This window comes from Tachyglossus aculeatus, chromosome 2 (assembly GCF_015852505.1).
Source record: "Tachyglossus aculeatus isolate mTacAcu1 chromosome 2, mTacAcu1.pri, whole genome shotgun sequence".
Classification (NCBI taxonomy): domain Eukaryota; kingdom Metazoa; phylum Chordata; class Mammalia; order Monotremata; family Tachyglossidae; genus Tachyglossus; species Tachyglossus aculeatus.
The window spans coordinates 152,636,918-152,661,804 of record NC_052067.1 but is presented as its reverse complement, the minus strand read 5'-3'; the positions used below and the strand labels follow the sequence as shown (position 1 = coordinate 152,661,804).

Here is a 24,887-nt window from a genome sequence, read left to right as displayed (position 1 = left end):
ATGAATGAATGTCAAAATCATCAGAACAAATAGAATAAAAGCTATATGTACATCATTAACAAAATATAATAAATATGTACAAATAAAATAGAGTAATAAATCCATACAAATATATACAAGCGCTGTGGGGAGGGGAAGGAGGTAAGGTTGGGGGGTGGGGAGGAGGAGAGGAAAAAGGGAGCTCAGTCTCAGAAGGCCTCCTGGAGGAGGAGAGCTCTCAGTAGGGCTTTGAAGGGAGGAAGAGAGCTAGCTTGGAGGATGTGTAGAGGGAGGGCATTCCAGGCCAGGGGGAGGAGGTGGGCCGGGGGTCTATGGCGGGACAGGTGAGAACGAGGCACAGTGAGGAAGTTAGCAGCAGAGGAGCGGAGGGTGCAGGCTGGGCTGTAGAAGGAGAGAAGGGAGGTGAGGTAGAAGGGGGAAAGGTGATGGACAGCCTTGAAGACGAGAGTGAGGTGGTTTTCCTTGATTTGTAGGTTGACAGGCAACCACTGGAGATCTTTGAGGAGAGGAGTAACATGACCAGAGCGTTTCTGCACAAAGATGATCTGGGCAGCAGAGTGAAGTATAGACTGAAGTGGGGAGAGACAGGAGGATGGGAGATCAGAGAGGAGGTTGATGCAGTAATCCAGTCAGGATAGGATGAGAGATTGAACCAGCAGGGTAGCGGTTTGGATGGAGAGGTAAGGGTGGATTTTGGCGATGTTGTGGAGGTGAGACCAGCAGGTTTTGGTGACAGATTGGATGTGTGGGGTGAAAGAGAGAGCGGAGTCGAGGATGACAACAAGGTTGCGGGCTTGTGAGACGGGAAGGACGGTAATGCTGTCTACAGTGATGGGAAAGTTTGGGAGAGGGCAGGGTTTGGGAGGGAAGATAAGGAGTTCAGTCTTGGACATACTGAGTTTTAGATGGCAGGCAGACATCTATATGGAGATGTCCTGAAGGCAGGAGGAGACACGAGCCTGGAGGGAGGGAGAGAGAGCAGGGGCAGAGATGTAGATTTGGGTGTCATCAGCGTAGAGATGATAGTTGAAGCAGTGGGAGCAAATGAGTTCACCAAGGGAGTGAGTGTAGATAGAGAACAGAAGGGGACCAAGAACTGACCCTTAAGGAACCCCTAAAGTAAGGGGATGGGAGGGGGAGGAGGAGCCCGTGAAGGAGACTGAGAATGAACTACCGGAGAGATAAGAGGAGAACCAAGAGAGGACGGAGTCTGTGAAGCCAAGGTTGGATAGCGTGTTGAGGAGAAGGGGATGGTCCACAGTGTCGAAGGCAGCTGAGAGGTCGAGGAGGATTAGGATAAAGTAGGAGCCATTGGATTTGGCAGGAAGGAGGTCATTGGTGACCTTTGAGAGGACAGTTTCGGTGGAGTGTAGGGGATGTAAACCAGATTGGAAGGGGTCAAGGAGAGAGTTGGCATTGAGGAATTCTAGGCAGCAAGTCTAGATGACTCGTTCTAAGAGTTTGGAAAGGAAGGGTAGGAGGGAGATAGGGTGATAACTAGAAGGGGACGTGGGTTCAAGAGAGGGTTTTTTTAGGAAGGGGGAGATGTGGGCATGTTTGAAGGCAGAGGGGAAGGAACAAGTGGGGAGTGAGCAGTTGAAGATGGAAGTTAAGGAGGGGAGGAGGGAAGGGGAGAGAGATTACATAAGATGAGAGGGAATGGGTTCTGAAGCACAGGTGGATGGAGTAGCAACTGAGAGGAGGGAGGAGAGCTCCTCTGAGGATACTGCTGGGAAGGATGGGAGAGTAGCAGAGAGGGTTGAGAGTGGAAGGGATGGAGAAGGGGAGGGGTGACTTTGGGGAGCTCAGACCTAATGGAGTTAACTTTACTAATGAAATAGGAGGCCAGATCATTGGGGGTGAGGGATGGAGGAGGGGGAGGAACAGGGGGCCTGAGAAGAGAGTTAAATGAATGGAACAGCAGACGGGGATGATGGGCATGGGTGTCAATAAGGGAGGAGAAATAGTATTGCCTGGCAGAGGAGAGGGCAGAGTTAGGGCAGGAAAGGATAAACTTGAAGTGAACGAGGTTGGCTTGGTGTTTAGACTTTCACCAGCAGCGTTCAGCAGCTCAAGCATAGGAGCAAAGGAGGTGAACAGTGGCAGTGATCCAAGGCTGTGGGTTAGTGGTACGAGAGCGACGAAGGGAAAGGGGAGCGAGGGAGTTGATTTGAATAGAGAGGGTGGAGTTGAGAGCAGTAATCTGGTCATCAAGATTGGGTAGAGAGGATAAGGAGGAGAGGTGGGGTGTGATGTGCTGAGAAAGATGGATGGGGTCGAGAGAGCAGAGGCCTCTGTGGGGCAGTAATATAGATTTACAGGGTGGGGAGGAGTGTGAGTGAGGAGGCAGATGAGAAGGTTATGATCAGAGAGTGGGATTTCAGAGTTGGTGAGGGTGGAGATAGTGCAGTGATAGGAGATGAGGAGGTCGAGGTTGTGACCAAGTTGGTGAGTGGGCGAGGTGGGGTGGAGCAGGAGGATGGCAGCATCTAGGAGAGATAGAAGGCGGGTGGCAGAGGAGTCACCAGGGACATGCATGTGGATGTTGAAGTCTCCGAGGATCAGAGTGGGCATGGAAAAAGAGAGAAGGAAGGTGAGAAAGGGCTCAAAATCGTTAGAGAAGTTGGAGGTGGGGCCGTGGGTGGTGGTAGATGATGCTATAAGAAACTGGAGGGGGTGGTAGAGGCGGATAATGTGGGCTTCAAAGGAGGGGTAGGAAAAGACTGTGAGCCCACTGTTGGGTAGGGACTGGCTCTATATGTTACCAATTTGTACTTCCCAAGCGCTTAGTACAGTGCTCTGCACATAGTAAGCACTCAATAAATACGATTGATAAATACGATTGATGATGAAAAGGAAGGAGGAGGAGGGATAGTGCAAAAGTGCTTTTAAATGGTATTTGCTAAGCAATTACTTTGTGCCAGGCATTGTACTAAGTGCTGGGGTAGATACAAGTTAATCAAGTTGATACAAGCTACTCAGGACTTATAGTTATTATTAATGGTATTTATAATTATTCATATTGTTGTTATTATTGTTATCATATCCCGTGATGTGGCTTAGTGGAAAGAGCACAGGCTTGGGAGTCAGAGGCCGTGGGTTCTAGCCCCGGCTCCACCACTGGTCTGCTGTGTGACCTTGAGCAAACCACTTAACTTCTCTGTGCCTCAGTTACTTCATCTCTTAAATTGGGATTAAGACTGTGAGCCCCACATGGGACAACCTGATTACCTTTTATCTACCCCAGTGCTTAGAACAATGCTTGGCACATAGTAAGTGCTTAGCAAATAATAATAATTATTATTATGTTTTGTCCCAGTTAAGTATACCTTTCTCAAAATGTCACGTGGCTCCTCCATGGCTACTTCAGATCACCTTGGAGGGTGAATGAGGTTTTTACACTTCTGATCTCAGACTGGTTTCCAGCCCCCGCAGTAGCTACCAACCCACTACCCTAAATGCCATTCACATAGACCTTTGGACTTTGTGGCAGTGGTAGATCAGTTTCTTTCTCTAGCCCCCTTGGTTCCATTTACACATAAAAAGAAAAAAATAAGTGGCTTCTCATTTTCGCAGGAGAACACAGAACCTAGCCTCTCATTTGCTTCACCTAGCAGTGAACCTGGACCCCTACTAAGTTAACTCACCTTTGGTCAGCGGGATTTGCCTCAGAGATGCTAGAAATCAGATTGAGACATCGGCTTGGAATTTTAGGAAGGCATTTAGCTATGCACCTCTCCCCTGGAGGTTTCATTAGCTAATATGTAACGACCTTTTACCAGGCATCTTGTAAAGCTTGAAAAGCTGCCATACCTCTCTGGAGGGAGGAATTTGCTCTTTTTGTGTAGTGGCATTAAATCTGATCATTAGACTTGCACTGAATGAAATGCGCCTGAGGATGATGCAAGGGACAAAGGATGATTTATGTTTTATCATCGCCAGCAGCAATATTAAACTAAAAGTTGGGAGGCCATTTTGTAAAGTGTTGACTGGGATGGTGCTCATTTCCATTTATTAGATCTTTTTATTTTTTAAATTGAACTTGCCCAGTTACTTTTTGCCTTAATTAACTTGTCACTAATGCTGTTACTTTCATGATTGATTCTGCTCTCTTGCAGGATTTTTTTCTAGACTATTTATCACCCGGAAATTATAAATAATTTTGAGCCTACTTCTAAGCATCTGGGTGGGATTTTGATGAGCTATGTGCAATATTTTAGCTTAGTTTCTAACCCTCACAGATTGACTCCTCCAATGATGATAAATTTAGCTTTCAAGATATTCAAAAAGAAATCACATAACTTAAAATCCTGAGCCCACATTTGGCAAAGCTCTTACAATTCAGCACATTTCCAAAGATGTATTTAACTGAACATATTCACAGTGAAACAGCAGGCATATTGACAGTCGTACAACTGTTGCCCAGAAACTAAAAGAAGTTGAGCCAGCCCTGAGGGCAATATATATTTTTTAAAAAATTATCAAACCAACTGCTCAATTGGAAATGTGCTTCCTCAACCATAAGGCCCATCATCTTTTGGGCACTAGTGTGAGAGAAGCCGATTAAATTTATTTGTTTTTTATGGTGGGAAAAAATATGGCTGCCTTTTAGTTGTCTAAAGCCATCCGATCATTAGAGTTGCATTGAATGAAATATATCAGTGTGTTGGAAGAGAAAAAATGAAGCCATCCAGTTTTTCCTGTGTAAATGGGGCTCCGGAATCAGCCTCCTCCACCCCCTTCTGCTGACAAATCTCATCGCTCTCGCTGGAATGGGAGAAGCTGCCTTCCTTCCTTGTCATATGTTGGGGAGGTTCCATCTGTTTCCCTGTGCTGGTGAGGTATTCAAAGTCTTTCACCTCCAAGGACTGTTAGGTGAACTTATTTCTATTATAAATTATTTTATTATTTAATCTTAACCTGGCTTCACTTATTTGCATCATAGCCTTCTGGACATGAGTGATTCTCCCTGCTTAGATTGGAAGCCCCTTGTGGCCCAAGAACCCAGCGGGCAAACAATCAGTAATGTTTATTGAGCTTCTTGAATAAGCAGACCTCTCTACTGAGCACTTTGGAGATACAATAAAGATAGTAAACTCGATCCCTTGAGGAGTATATAGTCTAGCTGAGGAGGCAGGCACTAAGATAAGTCATAGAAAGGAGGAAGCAGTAACAGCAAGATGGGGATGGGGATCATGGAGGGGATGAGAGAAGGGATGGGGACGAGGATGGGAGAGTGGGTGAGTTTGAGAACGTGTATCACCGAAGCACTTGTGGAACCACCATTCCCAATCCTGAAGGATGGGGTCCATGTCTAATTCCCACCTGCATATTCTTTCCCAGCACTTACTACAGTGTTCTGCACACAGTAAGCACTTAATAAATATTATTACTACTTGTCTGATGCTGTCGAGTGGTCTCCGACCCATAGTGACGCCATGGACACATCTCTCCCAGAACGCCCCACCTCCAGTTGCAATCATTCTGGTTGTGTGTCCATAGAGTTTTCTTGGTCAAAATACGGACGTGGTTTATAGTTGCCTCAATTGGAGTAGTAAATATGAGTCTCCACCCTCGACTTTCTCCCATGCTGCTGCCAGCACAGGTAAGTTTTGACTTGTAGCAGATTGTCTTCCACTGGCTAGTTGATGCCCAAGCTAGGAATGGAATGGATATGCCTCTGCTTGACTCTCCCTCCCATAGTGAAAACTGGTAGAGTACTGGAAACTCTCCAGATCCAACCCTGAGATGGGTTATTACTACTACTTATATATATATAGATATATTTTTAACAGTATTGCTCCCCCAACTTGTAATTTATTTTGTCTCCTACCAGAGTATGATCACTTTAAGAGCAGTGATCTACTAACTCCATTTTACTTTCCCAATTGCCATACTCTACTAGTACTGTACTTTGCACAGAATAAGTGCTTAATAAATACAAATGATTAATTGATTTTATCATTTTGTATTTATCTTAGAGCTTAGTACAATGCTTTGTGTACTGTTGAGTACTTGAAAAATGTTAGCTGTATCTAAATACAAGTAAAATATTATTATTATGATTATTGTTATTGTTGTTGTTATCATAGCCAAATGTTGAAAGAGGAAAAGTTTTGACTTGTGGCAAAATGAAAATAAAACTTATGTCCATTTTCAGAGTATTCTTTGCTGCAATGGATTATAAATTGCCAACCCTTTGCAAAAGTCATGGGGGGATTCAATTGTTCTCGTGAAAGACTGCAGATAAATGGCATGACCATATAAGGGTTAAGAAAATTGAAAAGAAATTTGATTGAAAACGACTACGGTTCAATGTCCCATCCACATATCATTCCACTGAGATGAATCGATTCAGTTTCCACCCTCCTCCTTTTGTTCCCCTAGGAAACTCAAGAGTGATAACCCTCTTTCTAGCTCTCTGTAACCCAGATAATCAGATGAATAATCTAGATAATACCTCCCATTTTGATAAGTAACAAAAAGCCTCATTTTTTTACTGATGCAAAAATGATTATTTGACACTGTACCCTAGAGGATAAATATTAAAGGTAAAAGGATAAGTGCTTTGGGCTAAAAAATGTCACAGATGATGAAATTCACCTGTGGATTCAAATGTGGTAGGAAAGACCATTCATTCATTCATTCATTCAATCGTATTTATTGAGCGCTTACTGTGTGCAGAGCACTGTACTAAGTGCTTGGGAAGTCCAAGTTGGCATCATATGGAGAAAAGGATAAGTGTAGTTGTGCTTTGGGCTCAAAAATTTCACAGATGGTGAAATTCACCTGTGGATTCAAATGTGGTAGGAAAGACCATTCATTCATTCATTCATTCATTCATTCAATCGTATTTATTGAGCGCTTACTGTGTGCAGAACACTGTACTAAGTTCTTGGGAAGTCCAAGTTGGCATCATATGGAGACGGTCCCTACCCAACAGCGGGCTCACAGTCTTGATGGGGGAGGCAGAAAACAAAACAAAACAAATTAACAAAATAAAATAAATAGAATAGTAAACATGTACAAGTAAAATAAATAGAGCAATAAATCTGTACAAACATATATACAGGTGCTGTGGGGAAGGGAAGGAGGTAAGGCGGGGGGTTGGGGGGGGAGAGGAAGGAGGGGCTCTGTGCACACACAAGGACAGACTTGTTTTACCATCTGTGGGATCTGGAGATTTTCAGTTTTGCCTCCGTCTCACGATCCTTATGAAGCTCCTGCTCGAACATAGATACTCCTTTGTTGATTTCAGTGCACCGTACTGGTCCATCTGTGGCCCCTGACATTCGGTTTTCATTCAAAAACCCTACCCACTATCACCTAATTTGAAAAGTGATTCCAATGGACTTAAAAGGGAAGGAAGGATTTGGGGTGAAGGTGAGTGGAAGGCTTGCCCATTACTCACACCCAGTAAACTCCTTGTGGACAGGGACCATATCTACCAAATCTGGTGTCTTGTACTCTCCCAAACACTTAGTATAGAGCTCTGAACATAGTAAGTGCTCAGTAAGTACGATTGATTGATTGGTTGATTGACTTGATGGATTAATGAATTTATCCAAATGCTTTCTGAACCTACTGAAGCTTTGGAGCGATACTACTTCCTGTAGCAATGATTCCCATCCACTTACCCTCTGGAGAAAGGACCAGTCAGCTCTGGGATCCGATGACAACCCCACCACCTGTTGTTATAAGAGTCATTAGGAACAATTCTCTGTTAACGCCTTTTGGACCCTTCATGATTTTGAAACCTATTCCCTCTCAACTCTGTTCTTCGAGACAAGAGGCCAAATCTTTCCTGTTCATCTCTGTCTTTTCAATCTTCTACCTCGATGCAATAATGAAAATAACTAAAATGGAAGCTTTACATTTTACATTCTTTTCTTTAGCGCCTAGTGAACTGCCTAGTGATATTTTTCATTTACTCTGGGATAAAGCAATTTGGGACAAGTGAGGAATGTATTAAAGAAGACTGTTTCTGCTACAGTTTGACTTTAATTAAATGTGGCCATAAAATGCCAGCAAGAGACAATGTTACGGGTACACTTGATCTCTTTTGATGGAAGGTGCAAAAAGGCAAACTGTAGTTGTCATGGCCTTAACATAGACATCTGAGCATTGAACAATCGCTGTTTATGACTTGCCGTTCATGATCCCCAAAACACTTTTGAATGGAAGCTACTCACTTCTAAAACCATCCTTCCAGTTTGCCACTTGCTTTTCCAAAGACTTTAATTCCATCCTGGAGACGGAATTCCAGATATTAGCATATTAAGTCAAATATTCTTTCTTTCTTTGAGAATAAATTGACTGACATTGAAGCCGTTTGTAATTAGGAAAGTTTAGGTAAACAGACATCTAACCCAGTGTTTTTTAGAGTGGGTTTATACAAATTTGGGGAGTGGGGCTATTTCAGGGGCTTGGGTGTCAATTTGAGAGAATATCATGGAGGGAAAGCATTACTCTTTCTTTAGGAAGTAGCGGGAAAAGAAAAGGACAAAGGTAAAGAGAAAGGGAAAGAAAAGATTTGCTGTAGGTCAGAAGGGAGATCAAAATTTATATTAAAAATGGAGAGAATTGCACCCAAATGTAAACATCTGGATGCAGTATTTATTGAGGGTTTACTGTGTGTAAAGCACTATGCAGGTGTTTGGGGAGTTACAGGTGCTTGTAGAGGACATAGAGAAATACAAGGCACACACCTTGCCCTCAGGCGTGATTCCTGCCCTCAAGGAATTTGTGATCTCATGGGGAGGAAGGCCAGAAATGAACGGATGTCTATGAAATAATTACAAGAGCAGGAAAAACCTAACCAATAAACAGATAAGTATGTATGAGTTTAGGTAACTGACAAATAGCATGATCAGGATGTGGAGAGGGGAGATGAGAGAAGGCCTGATGGAAGAGTTGGCTCCTTAAAAGGGTTTTAAAGGACAGGAAGTACACTGTTGGTCAAACTGAGGGAGGGAGAAGGGCAGAAAGTTTGGTAGCCATTCGGCATGAATTCTGTAACAGATTGTCACCCCTCCCTCACTCACCTGTGGAAATCTGGCTGAGACAGCAGAACCTGGGATGGTCAAGCTGCCTTTTCAAGGTTTTACATTTCAGGAGGGAACTTACAACCTAGTGGATAGAGCACAGGCCTGGGAATCAGAAGGACCTGGGTTCTAATCCCGGCTCTGCTGCATGTCTGCTGAGCTTGAGCAAGTCGTTTCACTTCTCTGGACCTCATTTACCTCATCTGTAAAATGGGATTAAGACTGTGAGCCCTAGGGGGGACGTGGACTGTGTCCAACCCAATTATATTGTATCTACTCCAGTGCTTAGTACAGTGCTTGACACATAGTAAACTCTTAACATTGATTCAAATTTATTGAGCGCTTACTGTGTGCAGAGCACTGTACAAGCACTGTAAGCGCTTAACAAATACCATTATTATTACTATTTTGGAAGTGATTTGAAAGAAAGGGGAATGACAACATCTTTGAGGATGCCACATGATAATAATAATAATAATAATGACAGTATTTGTTAAGTGCTTACTGTGTGCCAGGGCACTGTACTAAATGCTTGGAAAGTACAGTTTGGTGACAGATAGAGACAGTCATCATCATCATCATCATCATCAATCATATTTATTGAGCTCTTACTGTGTGCAGAGCACTGTACTAAGCGCTTGGGAAGTACAAGTTGGCAACATATAGAGACAGTCCCTACCCAACAGTAGGCTCACAGTCTAAAAGGGGGAGACAGAGAACAAAACCAAACATACTAACAAAATAAAATAAATAGAATAGATATGTACAAGTAAAATAAATAGAGTAATAAGTATGTACAAACATATATACATATATACAGGTGCTGTGGGGAATGGAAGGAGGTAAGATGGGGGGATGGAGAGGAGGACGAGGGGGAGAGGAAGGAAGGGGCTCAGTCTGGGAAGGCCTCCTGGAGGAGGTGGGCTTTCAGCTGGGCTTTGAAGGGGGAGCGGAGTGTGCGGGCTGGGCTGTAGAAGAAGAGAAGGGAGGTGAGGTAAGAAGGGTCAAGGTGATGGAGAGCTTTGAAGCCAAGAGTGAATAGTGAAGCCAATAGCTTTGAAGGGAGGAAGAGCGCTAGTTTGGCGGATGTGAGGAGGAAGGGCATTCCAGGTCAGAGGCAGGGTGTGGGCGGGGGGTAGACGGTGGGATAGGCGAGAACGACGCCCAGTGAGGAGCTTAGTGGCAGAGGAGCAGAGTGTGTGGACTGGCTGGAGAAGGAGAGAAGGGAGGTGAGGTAGGAGAGGGTGAGGTGATGAAGAGCTTTGAAGCCAATAGTGAGGAGTCTTTGCTTCATGTGAAGGTTGATAGGCAACCACTGGAGATTTTTGAGGAGAGGGGTGACATGCCCAGAGCGTTTCTGTAGAAAGATAATCCAGGCAGCAGAGTGAAATACAGACTGAAGTTGGGAGAGACAGCAGGTTGGGAGATTAGAAAGAAGGCTGATGCAGTAATCCAGTTGGAATATGATGAGCGATTGTACTAACGAGGTAGCGGTTTAGATGGAGAAGAAAGGGCGGATCTTGGGGATGAGACTGACAGGTTTGGGTTACAGACTGGATCCGTGGGGTGAATGGGAGAGCAGAGTCAAGGATGACACAAAGGTTGCGGGCTTGTGAGATGGGAAGGATGGTAGTGCCGTCAACAGTGACAGGAAAGTCAGGGAGAGGACAGAGTTTGGGAGGGAAGATAAGGACCTCAGTCTTGGTCATGTTGAGTTTTAGGGGGCGGACAGATATCCAGGTGGAGATGTCCCGAAGTCAGGAGGAGATATGATCCTGGAGGGAGGGAGAGAGAACAGGGGAGGATATGTAGATTTGACGAGTCACTAGAAGTGACTTGCCCAAGGTCACATGGCAGACAAGTGGCAGAGCCAGGATTAGAGCCTATGACCTTCTGATTCCCAAGCCTGTGCTCTACCCACTTTGACACGCTGCTTCAGATGTTCCTAGGACTAAAATGCTACTGGCAGGCAAAGAAACAACAACATGTAGTGAAATACCTGATCTTCAGCTGGAGAACGGATGAGTGAGTTGATTACCATGACATCAGCTCATTTTAAGGGAATAACTCCCAAGAGAGACTGGGACCTGAAGTCTCTGACCCCTGGAAGAAGTCTCTGGAAAAGTGACAAGAGGATTGCCAAAATGGACCAGGTTTCTATTTGCAAGAACTCCATAATCCCTATGGGAAGGGATCTGGGTGCCAGTAACACAGTGCGGTTATTTGAGCTAGAGTGGCTGAGTTGAAGCTTAGTATCTTTTTAAATTCTGGTGTAAGCCAGTCCAATATGGCTGTCATTATTCTGTAAACAAACCACAGACTAGAATGTACTTGATATGGTATTTTGATTTTGAAATATTCTCAAGCGGGGAATCTAACAAAAAATGCCAAGCTAGACGGGGGTAACAGAAATATTTGCTTAAATGTGAAGCATTTCAGTCTTTAGTCTTGTCTCCACATAATATGGGCTATGTAAACGTTAAATCCTTGCTCTGTCTTTCTTAAAAACCCAAGCACAGACCAGCACTCGCAACTATTTCCCTGAGGAGGAAAGGGTACAGCTGTTGGCTTTCAATTTAGGAAATACCTCTTATTTTAAAATGTTTTCTCTGCAGTATCAGCTGTCTCTTGTCAGCTTGAAAATCATCAGCCTGTAAGTAATTATCATAAGCCATACATCCCTTCGACAAAGCCTCGTGTGGGACAGGGACTGTGCTTAACACAGTGTTTTGGCCTTTAGAAAATACTTAAGCACCATAGTGAAATGCCTGTAGTTTGCGTGTGCAGAGACACTTTGAAAGATATTGGGGGCTCTTTCTTTCCTCCACCGGACAATCGTGCTTTATGACTGGGGCAGCGAAACTAAGCTGTAAGAATGAAGTGAGAAGAAAATGATGTGAGAAATGCTGCCTAAGGCAACCACTCATGGGATTAAGAACAAGGCAGAGGGGAAGACAGCCAGAAAGGGAATGGATTCCAAAGGTTCAGAAACCATTTGAGGGCTTGGGATGGTTGTGCATTCTCCCGCAGGCTTCAGCCTACAAAGGCATGTGAGGACAGAGTTGCAGAGGCTTCGGAGTCAGAGGTCATGGGTTCTAATCCCAGCTCTGCCACTTGTCAGCTGTGTGACTTTGGGCAAGTCACTTCACTTCTCTGTGCCTCAGTTACCTCATCTGGAAAATGAGGATTAAGACTGAGTCCCATGTGGGACAACCTGATAACCTTGTATCTACCCCAGCGTTTAGAACAGTGGTACATAGTAAGTGCTTAAGAAATACCATTATTATTATTATTGATCTGGAGGTCTGGAGTCTGACTTCCAATAGGCCATTGCCAATTTTCAAAGTAGCAGCCACACTTCAGCTGGACCTAGGTTTCCAGTGTATTTCCCCTTCGAGTGGACTCTGATGGCCCTTTCCATTGCGTGATCCACAGGTGTGTGTGTGATATCCTGTGCATAGCACTGTCAATAATACTTAATAATAATAATAATTATGGTATTTGTTAAACACTTACTATGTTCCAGGCACTGTACTAAGCGCTGGGGTGGATGCAAGCAAATCGGGTTGGACACAGTCTCTGTCCTACATATGGCTCACAGTCTTAGTCTCATTTTACAGATGAGGTAAAGGCCACACAGCAGACAAGTGGCAGAGCTGGGATTAGAACCCATGACCTTCTGACTGCCAAGCCTGTGGTCTATCCACTACGCCATGCTGCAGCAACGTTGTGGCAACATCTTTCTGAAATGTCATTCTGCCACCTATCTTCACACTCCTCAAATTCTCAAAGGAAAGTCAGCGTGGCCTAGCAGGGACATAGATTTGGGTGTCATCTGCATATAGATGCTGGTTGGAACCATGGGAGTGAATGAGTTCTCCAAGGGAGTGAGTGTAAATGGGGAACAGAAGGGGATCAAGAACTGACCCTTGAGGAACCCCTACAGTTAGGGAATGGGTTGGGGAGGAGAAGCCCCTGAAGGAGAATTAGAATGAACAGCCAGAGAGATAAGAAGAGAACAAGGAGAGGATTTAGTACAGTGCTCTGCACACAGTAAGTGCTCAATAAATACGATTGAATGAATGAATGAGAGGTCAGAGTCAGTGAAGCCAAGGTTGGATAGCGTATTGAGGAGAAGAGGATGGCCCACAGCATCAAAGGCAACTGAGAGGTTGAGGAGGATTAGGATGGAGTAGGAGCAGTTGGAATTGGAGAGAAGGAGGTCCTTGGTGACCTTAGAGAGGGTGGTGTCAGTGGAGTGAAGGGGGCAGAAGCCAGATTGGAGGGGGAGAGAGTTGGAGGAGAGGAATTTGAGGCAGTGAGTGTAGGCGAGAGGAAGGGTAAGAGGGGGATGGGGTAATGACTGGAGGGGACTGTGGGGTCAAGGGTGAGTTTTTTTAGGATCGGGGAGATATGGGCATGTTTGAAGGCAGTGGGCAAGAAGCCATTGGAGAAGGAGCAGTTGAAGATGGTAATTAAGGAGGGAAGGAGGGAAGGGGCAAGGGTTGTAATAAGGTGTGAAGGAATGGGGTCCAATGAGCATGTGGAGCGGGTGATACTTGAGAGGAGGCAGGAGATCTCCTCTGAAGATACTGCTGGGAAGGATGGGAAAGTTGAAAAGGGGGCTGAGATGAGGGCGGATGGGTGGGGGGGATTTGGGGGAGCTCACACCTGAAGGTGTTAATTTTCTTAATGAAGTAGATGGCCAGATTGTTGGCAGGGGTGCGGGGGGCTGAGGAGGGAATTAAATGGAGATGAAGGAATAGTTATCAATGGTAAACATTTTTATTTTATCCAAATTGTGTATGAAGCCCAAAAGGTGGACAGTTACAGTTTTCTGTCAAGCACATCCCCAGATCTACACTGCACCACATTTGCAGGCTGCTTTTCTTCAGAGTTGAGGATGCCGTCAATTCCAAGGGAACAGGTGGCCAGCATGAGAAGGCAGTGTGGCCTAGTGAAGCGAGGATGGAGAGAGATGTCTGGAGTTCTGGGTTCCAATGCCAGCTCTTCCACTGGCCTGGTGTGTGACCTAGGGCAAGTTGCTTAGTCCAGTGCTCTGCACACAGTAAGCGCTCAATAAATACGATTGAATGAATGAATGAAATCACTTGCCTGTTCTGAATTTCAGTTTCCTTGTCTGGAAAATGGGAAGAAGAGTATCTTCAATTAAGAGCCCTATACGACAGGGACTTTTTCCCATCTAATAACAATAATTATGGTATTTGTTAAGTGTTACTCATGTAATAATAATAATAATGATGGTGGTATTTGTTAAGCATTTACCATGTGCCGGGCACTGTACTAAGTGCTAGTACAAGCATATCAAGTTGGACACTGTCCCTGTCCCATGTGGGGCTTCCAGCCTCAATCCCCATTTTGCAGATGAGGTAACTGAGGCACAGAAAAGTGAAATGACTTGTTCAAGGTCACACGGCAGACAAGAGGTGGAGTCAGGATTAGAACCTATGACCTCCCAACTCCCAGGCCCATGCTCTGACCAGTTTGCCATGCTGCCTAGCCCGGTGCTTAGCACAGTGCTTTGGCAGGTAGCAAGTGCTTAATAAATGCCAAAGTAATCATCATATTAATAATGAGAATTATGATCATTGGGGTATTTTTTAACCGCTTACTGTGTGCCAAGCACTTTCCTGAGTGCTGGGGTAGATACCAAACTACAGGATCAGACATAGTCCCTGCTCCTCGTAAAACTAGCCCACAGACTAAGAGCGAGGCAATACAGTGCTCTGCACATAGTAAGCGCTCAATAAATACGATTGATGATGATTGATGATTGATGATTGATGATGATTCAGTTCCCATGTTACAGATGAGGATATTAAGGCCCAGTGAATTTAAGTGACTTGCCCAGGCCCACCCAATAGGTTAGCGGTGGAGCTAGGATTAGAACTTCTTACTCTCAGTCCTAATAAAAACTAATAAAATGATTATCATTAAATGTTTCTTAATTCAAGGTAAGAAGGTCAAGGAAAAAGAAGGAACTAAGAGTGAGCCATCAGTGGTGTTTGGACCAATTTATTTCATTTATATCTGCTTAGAAATTTCGCTGAGCAGGAATGAGAGATGGGTAGGCGGAGCAGCTCAAGAATGAAAGGGAAGCATTCTGGGCACAAGATGAAAGATGTATGAAGACACACATGGACATCTCAATGACTGGGGTGCCATTTCCTCTCCCCACGGGGCCTACACTGACTGGGATTTCCACAACAAAACAGTGCTTACGTTCTACTTTGAAAAATAAATTGAAATGAATATGTGTAGAAATGGGGTCTGAGAAAACTTTGAAGGGCATAGGCAAGGCAACCAAAAGAAGCAAACAAACCCTGAAATCCTTATTTGTTTGTTTTTCCTTATCCAGCAGGCTTTCTTCCTCAGAATTTTTCTCTGGAAAAGTCATTTCTTATTTAAGCAGCTTACCGGGCAGTTTATTTACTCTGAGCATCTGATGTTCTTACATGACTCAAGTTTGGGAATTATTGAAATCATGGGTTTAAGGACTTTCAGAGTAGGTGATGATACTTTTAATCTGAGAAGCATTATAGCCTAGTAGAAAGGACACAGGTCTGGGAGTAAGAGGACCTGGGTTCTAAGCCTTGCTCTGTCACTCGTCTGCTATGTGACCTAAGTCACTTAACTTCCCTGTGCCTCAGTTATCTCACCTGTAAACTGGGGATTAAGACTTGGAACACCATGTGGACACAGACATTGTCCACCTTGTATCGAACCCAACATTTAGTGTAGTGCCTGGCACAGAGTAAGTGCTTAATCATTATAATTTAAATTGAAAAAAGAATCAAGCAGTGATATTTATTGAGCACTTACTGTGTGCAGAGCACTGTACTAAGCCCTTGGGGGAGTAATCATTAAAAATAATCATTATGTGAGGCTGTCGTTGGGTAGGGATTGTCTCTATCTGTTCCCGAATTGTACTTTCCAAGCACTTGGTACAGTGGTCTGCACACAATAAGCGCTCAATAAATACGATTGAAGGAATGAATTATATCTCAGTGGTTACTAATCATTATTTAGAACATTATTGATTAAAACTGACTTATCCTGAAATACATTTTGGTTTAGAGATGACTTTGCCAGAAAGATCCTCCCAACTGATTCATGACAACAACCATCTTCCACTTATCAAGTAAGACAAAGATATATTGAATGTATCCAATCTCTAAATAATGGCTCGTCAAAATCCATTTAGCTGGATTCTGAAGATTGATCGCTTTAGCCCTCCGTTATATCAAAGGCTGAAATAACTTTTTTCCTCTAGCTGTCCCTTCTTATCTGTTCTTTTCCACAAGAGATGGCAACACCGTTGCCTCTTGGGGAAGCAGGAACAGTTGACGTTGCTTTTCCAGGCTGCTCAATCCATGACTCTGGGGACACTCCACTTGGCCCTGACCCCTCATGATTTACCCCATGCCCAATCCTGTTCTGCCTACTTTTTATTGCTTAAAGCTGCTCACTGCTTCTAACCTGCTGCTAACCTCCTCACTGTACCTCATTCTCGCCTGTCCCGCCATTGACCCCTGGCCCACGTCCTCCCCCTGGCCTGGAATGCCCTCCCTCCACACATCCACCAAGCTAGCTCTCTTCCCCCCTTCAAAGCCCTACTGAGAGCTCACCTCCTCCAAGAGGCCTTTCCATACTGAGCCCCCTTTTTCCTCTCCTCCACCCTACCTCCTTTCCCTCCCCACTGCACCTGTATATTTGTCTGTACAGATTTATTACTCTATTTATTTTACTTGTATATATTTACTATTCTATTTATTTTGTTAATGATGTGCATTTAGCTTTAATTCTATGTCTTCTGACAACTTGACACCTGTCTACATGTGGTTTTTTTTTTTGTCTGTCTTCCCCTTCTACACTGTGAGCCCGTTGTTGGGTAGGGACCGTCTCTATATGTTGCCAACTTGTACTTTCCAAGTGCTTAGTACAGTGCTCTGCACATAGTGAGTGCTCAATAAATACGATTGAATGAATGAATGAATGAACACAGCCCAACCCTGGGTCAATGGCCCCACTAGCAATGCCCTCCACTGTTGTCTCTACTCTCCCACCCATTCCACCATCCAGAGGGGCCCTGTGGGAGAGCCAGGTATATGGGGTAAAGGGGAGCAGATCTTGGAGGCCGGAATTGGCACAGAGTCAATGGGAGTGGGTGGGCTGTAGTGCCTTACCCATGGGGGTGGTTGGGTGGGCTGCAGTGCCTTGCCAATATGCGGGTGGGCTCTGGTTTTTTGTCAATAGGAGTCAACAGGCTGTAGTACTCTGCTAATGGGGTTGGGTGGTCTGTAGTCCCTCACCAGTGGTTGGGGTGGTCTGTAGTTCCTCACCAGTGGTTGGGGTGGTCTGTAGTCTCTGGACAATAGGAGATGGTGGTCTGCTGTCGCCCACCAATGGGGCTGAGAAATCTGTAGTCCCCCACCAGTCCCCTGCCAAAGGGGGTGGAAGGTCTGTAGTCTACCAATGGGTGTGGGTGGTCAATAATCATTCATTCATTCAATCGTATTTATTGAGCGCTTACTGTGTGCAGAGCACTGTACTAAGCACTTGGGAAGTACGTCAACTGCATATAGAGACGGTCCCTACCCAACAATGGGCTCACAGTCTAGAAGGGGGAGACAGACAACAAAACAAAACATGGAGACAGGTGTCAAAATCGTCAGAACAGATAGAATTAAAGCTATATGCACATCATTAACAAAATAAATAGAATAGTAAATATGTACAAGTAAAATAAAATAAATATGTTAAGCTCTTAGTGTGTGCCAAGCACTGTACTAAAGACTGGAGTAGATATGAGATAATTGGGTTGGACCCAGTCGCTGTCCCACATGGGGCTCACAGTCTTAATCTCCACTTTACTGCTTCCCTATTTGGGGAAGCAGTGTGGCTCAGTGGAAAAAGCCCGGGCTTTGGAGTCAGAGGTCAGGGGTTCAAATCCCAGCTCCGCCACTTGTCAGCTGTGTGACTTTGGGCAAATCACTTAACTTCTCTGTGCCTCAGTTACCTCATCTGTAAAATGGGGATTAAGACTGTGAGCCCCCCATGGGACAATCTGATTACCTTGTGACCACCCCAGCACTTAGAACAGTGCTTTGCACATAGTAAGCACTTAATAAATGCCATTATTATTATTATTATTATTATTTTACAGATGAGGAAACTGAGGCACAGAGAAATGAAGTGACTTGCCCAGAATCAATCAATCAATCAATCAATTGTATTTATTGAGCACTTACTGTGTGCAGAACACTGTACTAAGCGCTTGGGAAGTACAAGTTGGCAACATATAGAGACAGTCCCTACCCAACAGTGGGCTCACAGTCTAAAAGGGGGAGACAGAGAACAAAACCAAACATACTAACAAGATAAAATAAATAGAATAGATATGTACAAGTAAAATAAATAAATAGAGTAATAAATATGTACAAACATATATACATATATACAGGTGCTGTGGGGAAGGGAAGGAGGTAAGATGAGGGGGATGGAGAGGGGGACGAGTGGGAGCAGACAAGTGGCAGAGCTGGAATTAGAACTCAAGTCCTCTGACTTCCAAGCCTGTGCTCTTTCCATTAGGCCACACTGCTTTTCACAGGCCTGAGGTTTATAAAAAGGGGTAGATAAAAGAGGTTGGAGATGGGAGATGTCTGAGATTGGTACTCACTGTATCTTGATCTCATCTACCTCTCTATTAACCCCTCACTCGTGTCCCACCTCTACCCTGGAGCACCTTCCCTCTTCCTACACAACACGTGATCCCTCTCCCCACTTTCAAAGCCTTCTTAAAAGCACATCTCCTCCAAGAAGCCTTTCCCAACTAAGGCCTTATTTCCTCTTCTCTCACTCCCTTCTGCGTCGCCCTCGCAGTAGGTTTGGCATACTTTATTCCCCGCCCCTCTCAGTCCCTTAGCTCTTATGTACCTACCCATAATCTAGTTCATTTATTTATATTTATTTCTGTCTCCCAGACTGAAGGCTTGCCATGGGCAGGGAATGTGTCTGCCAAGTCTGTAGCACTTCGTATGGTGGTCGGCACAGGGTAAACGCTCAATAAATATGGTCGGTTGATTGATTGGGGGAGGGGATGGGAATGGGGATGGGAGGAAAGTCCTTGTTAGGAAAGCAGTGGAAACAAGCAAACGGAGCATGTCCTAGGAGTCAGAGGATTTGCGTTCTAATCCTGCCTCAGCCACTTGTCTGCTCTGTGACCTCGGGGATGTCACTTAACTTTTCCGTGCCTTGGTTACCCTGTATGTAAAACAGGAATTCAATCCTCTTCCCTCCTTTAGAGACTATGAGCCCCGGGACTTAATACAGTCTCTGGTAATCAATCAATCAATCATATTTAGTGAGCGTTTTCTGTATCCAGAGCCCTGTACTAAGTGCTTGGGAGAGTCCAAAAAAAAGAGGTGGTAGACAGATTCCCTGCCCACAGTGACCTTCCAGTCTAAGGCAGGAGAAAGACATTCATATAAATGAATAAATTAATAAATCATAGATGAGTAGAGAAGTAGCGTGGCTCAGTGGAAAGAGCCCGGGCTTTGGAGTCAGAGGTCATGGGTTCAAATCCTGGCTCCGCCAACTGTCAGCTGTGTGACTGGGCAAATCACTTAACTTCTCTGTGCCGCAGTTACCTCATCTGTAAAATGGGGATTAAAACTGTGAGCCCCCCGTGGGACAACCTGATCACCTTGTAACCTCCCCAGCACTTAGAACAGTGCTTTGCACATAGTAAGTGCTTAACAAATACCATCATTGTTATTATTATTACTGTGGGATTGAGAGAGGGGTGAATAAAGGGAGCAAATCCAAATGCAAGGGCAATGCGTTCATTCATTCATTCAATTGTATTAATGAGCACTTACTGTGATGCAGAAGGGAATGGGTGAAAAGGAAATGAGGGCTTTGTCAGGGAAGATCTCCTAGAGGAGATGTGCCTTTATTCATTCAATTTATTTATTGAGCGCTTCAATAAGGCTTTGGAGATGGAGAGAGTGGTTGTCTGTCAGATGGGACAATTGTCTGCAAATTGTCAGCTGTGTGACTTTGGGCAAGTCACTTAACTTCTCCGTGCCTCAGTTACCTCATCTGTAAAATGGGGATGACGACTGTGAGCCCCCCGTGGGACAACCTGATCACCTTGTAACCTCCCCAGCGCTTAGAACAGTGCTTTGCACATAGTAAGTGCTCAATAAATGCCATCATTATTACTATTATTATTACTAAGAGGGAGGGAGTTCCAGGCCAGGGGCATCATGTGGGTGAGAGGTCAGTGGCGAGATAGGTGAGACCGAGGTACAAGTACCTACTAAGCACTGTTTCAAAAAAGAACAATATGCAAGTCAGTTCAAATAAATGTTTGGGGTGGAGGAGTGAGTTTTAGATAGTGGGTGAAGGAAGAGTGGGGCAAGTTAAAACAAAGTGAAAAATGAAAACAAATTATCAGTCTGATGACCGCTGTCTGAGATAGGGGATTTCATTCATTCAGTTGTATTGATCGAGCACTTAGGGGGTGCAGAGCACTGTACTAAGCGCTTGGGAGAGGACTATGTAGCAATAAACAGGCACATTCCCTGCCCACAGGGAGCTTACATGAGACCACAACCCAAAGCACACAATCGACTTCAAGGCCCTCCATCATCTGGTGCCACCTTTCCGAGAAGCAGTGTGGCCTAATGGATAGAGCAAGGGCCTGGGAATTAGAGGATTTCATGTTGGGGGTGGCAGCTAAACCTACACAGGTAGCAGGTCTGAAGGGAACCCCAGTCCGAAACTGAAATATCTTCAGTCCTGCACATCTGAACTCTCTCTGCCCAAAGCTCTCACTCACTTTGCCTCTCTGCTAGTCAATCAATCAATCAATCAATCAATCGTATTTATTGAGCGCTTACTATGTGCAGAGCACTGTACTAAGCGCTTGGGAAGTACAAATTGGCATCACATAGAGACAGTCCCTACCCAACAGTGGGCTCACAGTCTAAAAGGGGGAGACAGAGAACAGAACCAAACATACCAACAAAATAAAATAAGTAGGATAGAAATGTACAAGTAAAATAAATAAATAAATAAATAAATAGAGTAATAAATATGTACAACCATATATACATATATACAGGTGCTGTGGGGAAGGGAAGGAGGTAAGACGGGGGGATGGAGAGGGGGACGAGGGGGAGAGGAAAGAAGGGGCTCAGTCTGGGAAGGCCTCCTGGAGGAGGTGAGCTCTCAGCAGGGCCTTGAAGGGAGGAAGAGAGCTAGCTTGGCGGATGGGCAGAGGGAGGGCATTCCAGGCCCGGGGGATGACGTGGGCCGGGGGTCGATGGCGGGACAGGCGAGAGCGAGGTACAGTGAGGAGATTAGTGGTGGAGGAGCGGAGGGTGCGGGCTGGGAAGTAGAAGGAGAGAAGGGAGGTGAGGTAGGAGGGGGCGAGGTGATGGACAGCCTTGAAGCCCAGGGTGAGGAGTTTCTGCCTGATGCGCAGATTGATCGGTAGCCATTGGAGGTTTTTGAGGAGAGGAGTAATATGTCCAGAGCGTTTCTGGACAAAGATAATCCGGGTCCACTCTCTTATCGTCAGTTTCCAGAAGTGCTGTGATCTAGTGGATAGAGCATGGTCCTGGGAGGTAACAGGTCCTGGGTTCTAATCGCAGCTCCACCACTTGCCTGCTGTGTGACCTTGGACAAGTCACTTCATATCTCTGTGCCTTAGTTACCTCATCATCATCATCATCAATTGTATTTATTGAGCGCTTACTATGTGCAGAGCACTGTACTAAGCGCTTGGGAAGTACAAATTGGCAACATATAGAGACAGTCCCTACCCAACAGTGGGCTCACCTCATCTGTAAAATGGGGATGAAAATGGTGAGCCCACTGTGGGACAGGGACTGTGTCCAACCCAATTACCTCATATCAAATTATTTTATTTTGTTAATATGTTTTGTTTTGTTCTCTGTCTCCCCCTTCTAGACTCGGAGCCCATTGTTGGGTATGGACCGTCTCTATATGTTGCCAACTTGTACTTCCCAAGCGCTTAGTACAGTGCTCTGCGCACAGTAAATGCTCAATAAGTACTATTGAATGAATGAATGAATGATTATCTACCCCAGTGCTTAGTACAGAACCTGGTGCCTAATAAGTGCTTAGTAAAGTCTATTATTATTATTGTTATTATTATTATTATTATCATCACCATCATTATTATTATCATTATTATTATTATCATTATTATTGTTATTTCCCCAAGCAAAGCAGTCATCGCTGCAGATCTTTTTCCCATAAATGTTTGCAGAGGTTTGAGGAAAAATGCAAAATCTTGAATGAATAGCTCTTTCCCTCCGAACTTAAAATAATTTTTCAGTTATAGGTGTGTGTCCTCAATTCTCTTTTAAAAAGTGCTTATGTTTCTGATACTTTTCAGGGTTGGCAACCTGCTGTTTAGCTTAGAGGCATCATTAAGAAGTCAACTCTGTCACTCCTCTTCTTGCTAACGCAAAGGGGAAAAAAACTGGCATTTTATCTAGAGTGAAGGAGAAAAAGGAGTTTTGCTTTTTTTTTTCCCCAGCACTTCTCTAAGTATTATGGATCATGTTGTGGAAATTTTCTAGCCATCTGCTAAAGAGTATTAGCTGAGGACAGACTGTTAAAAAATAAAGTGTCAGGTTGTCCTTTGCAGAAAGTTAATAAAAAGGAGGAAGTGAAAGGCTGCTCATTATTTTTAATGACTTTGCTTTCCACCAGAGTGCCTGTATCTCCCTTCCTTCCATTCTGCCTTATTTCAGTTCATTATAGCACATTAAACTGCTCGGGAGAATGATGGCTTTGTTCTACAGCTCTGAACTTATCAAGAGGCCCATAGTCCTGGGCTGACTGGCCTGTTAATCTCAGCTCCCGTGCCAAAGTGATGAGGCAACGAAGAACCTCACAAAGCGGCCCTTGCGCAGATATCAGGTCTACACTGGAGTCATTGCTTGAAAAAGAATAGTGCTGTTCACAGAAGTCATTGGAATTCCACACAGTCCGGCCTAATTGTACTTCGTACATTCCTCGGGCTGGTGTCGTTTGCCACATCCTCTCCACTTTGGTATTAGGGCGGCTATTTCTGTCGTCTGGACGGGCTAATTTTAAATGAAATCACATTTCCTTCCGACGGCGGTTCTCCCACCGGCTTCACAGATGGGAAATGTGTTGAGAACATCAGGCTCACAGGTCTTTGAGTGCTAAATTGAGAGTGAGCTTTAGCTGGTTCCCGTGGCTCTGATGGACCGCAGCTCATCGATTCTCTCTTCCTCCCTTCAAGGCCCTGCTGAGAGCTCACCTCCTCCAGGAGGCCTTCCCAGACTGAGCCCCGTCCTTCCTCTCCCCCTCATCCCCCTCTCCATCCCCCCATCTTACCTTCTTACCTTCTTCCCTTCCCCACGGCACCTGTATATATGTATATATGCTTGGACATATTTATTACTCTATTTATTTATTTATTTATTTATTCTACTTGTACATATCTATTCTATTTATTTTATTTTGTTAGTATGTTTGGTTTTGTTCTCTGTCTCCTCCTTTTAGACTGTGAGCCCACTGTTGGGTAGGGACTGTCTCTATATGTTGCCAATTTGTACTTCCCAAGCGCTCAGTACAGTGCTCTGCACATAGTAAGCGCTCAATAAATACAATTGATGATGATGATGATAGCACTGCATGGGGCAGTGGATAGAGCACCAGCAGGTCATGGGTTCGCATCCCGGCTCTGCCAACTGTCACCTGAGTGACTTTGGGCAAGTCACTTCCCTTCTCTGGGCCTCAGTTACCTCATCTGGAAAATGGGGATTGAGACCGTGAGTCCCACATGGGACAGGGACTGTAACCAACTCCATTTGCCTGGATCCACCCCAGTGCTTATTACAGTGCCTGGCATATAGTAAGCACTTAAGGAACATCATCATTATTACCCACCTCTCCACTTTAATAATAATAATAATAATAATAATAATAATAATAATAATGACATTTACTGAGCGCTTACTACATGCAAAGCACTGTTCTAAGTGCCGGGGAGGTTACAAGGTGATCAGGTTGTCCCACAGGAGGTCCACAGTCTTAATTCCCATTTTACAGATGAGGGAACTGAGGCCCAGAGAAGTTAAGTGACTTGCCCAATGTCACACAGCTGACAGTTGGCAGAGCTGGGATTCGAACCCACGATCTTTGACTCCAAATAATAATGATAGCATTTATTAAGCACTTACTATGTGCAAAGCACTGTTCTAAGCACTGGGGAGGTTACAAGGTGATCAGGTTGCCCCCAAAGGGGCTCACAATCTTAATCCCCATTTTACAGATGAGGGAATTGAGGCCCAGAGAAGTTAAGTGACTTGCCCAAAGTCACACAGCTGACAGTTGGCAGAGCTGGGATGCGAACCCATGACCTTTGACTCCAAATAATAATGATAGCATTTATTAAGCACTTACTATGTGCAAAGCACTGTTTTAAGTGCTAGGGAGGTTACAAGGTGATCAGGTTGCCCCCAAGGGGGCTCACAATCTTAATCCCCATTTTACAGATGAGGGAACTGAGGCCCAGAGAAGTTAAGTGACTTGCCCAAAGTCACACAGCTGACAGTTGGCAGAGCTGGGATGCGAACCCATGACCTTTGACTCCAAATAATAATGATAGCATTTATTAAGCACTTACTATGTGCAAAGCACTGTTTTAAGTGCTAGGGAGGTTACAAGGTGATCAGGTTTTCCCACAGGGGGCTCACAGTCTTAATCCCCATTTTACAGTTGAGGGAACTGAGTCCCAGAGAAGTGAAG

The 24,887-nt window shown here is 44.6% G+C and overlaps 1 non-coding gene across 1 annotated transcript; it reads right to left on the bottom strand.

Moving 5' to 3' along the window:
- Positions 1-5,615: 5,615 nt before the first annotated feature.
- Positions 5,616-5,753, bottom strand: LOC119924447. Its single transcript, XR_005449160.1, has one exon. It is a non-coding gene; the product is annotated as a small nucleolar RNA SNORA7 (small nucleolar RNA).
- Between the last annotated feature and the right edge of the window lie 19,134 nt (positions 5,754-24,887).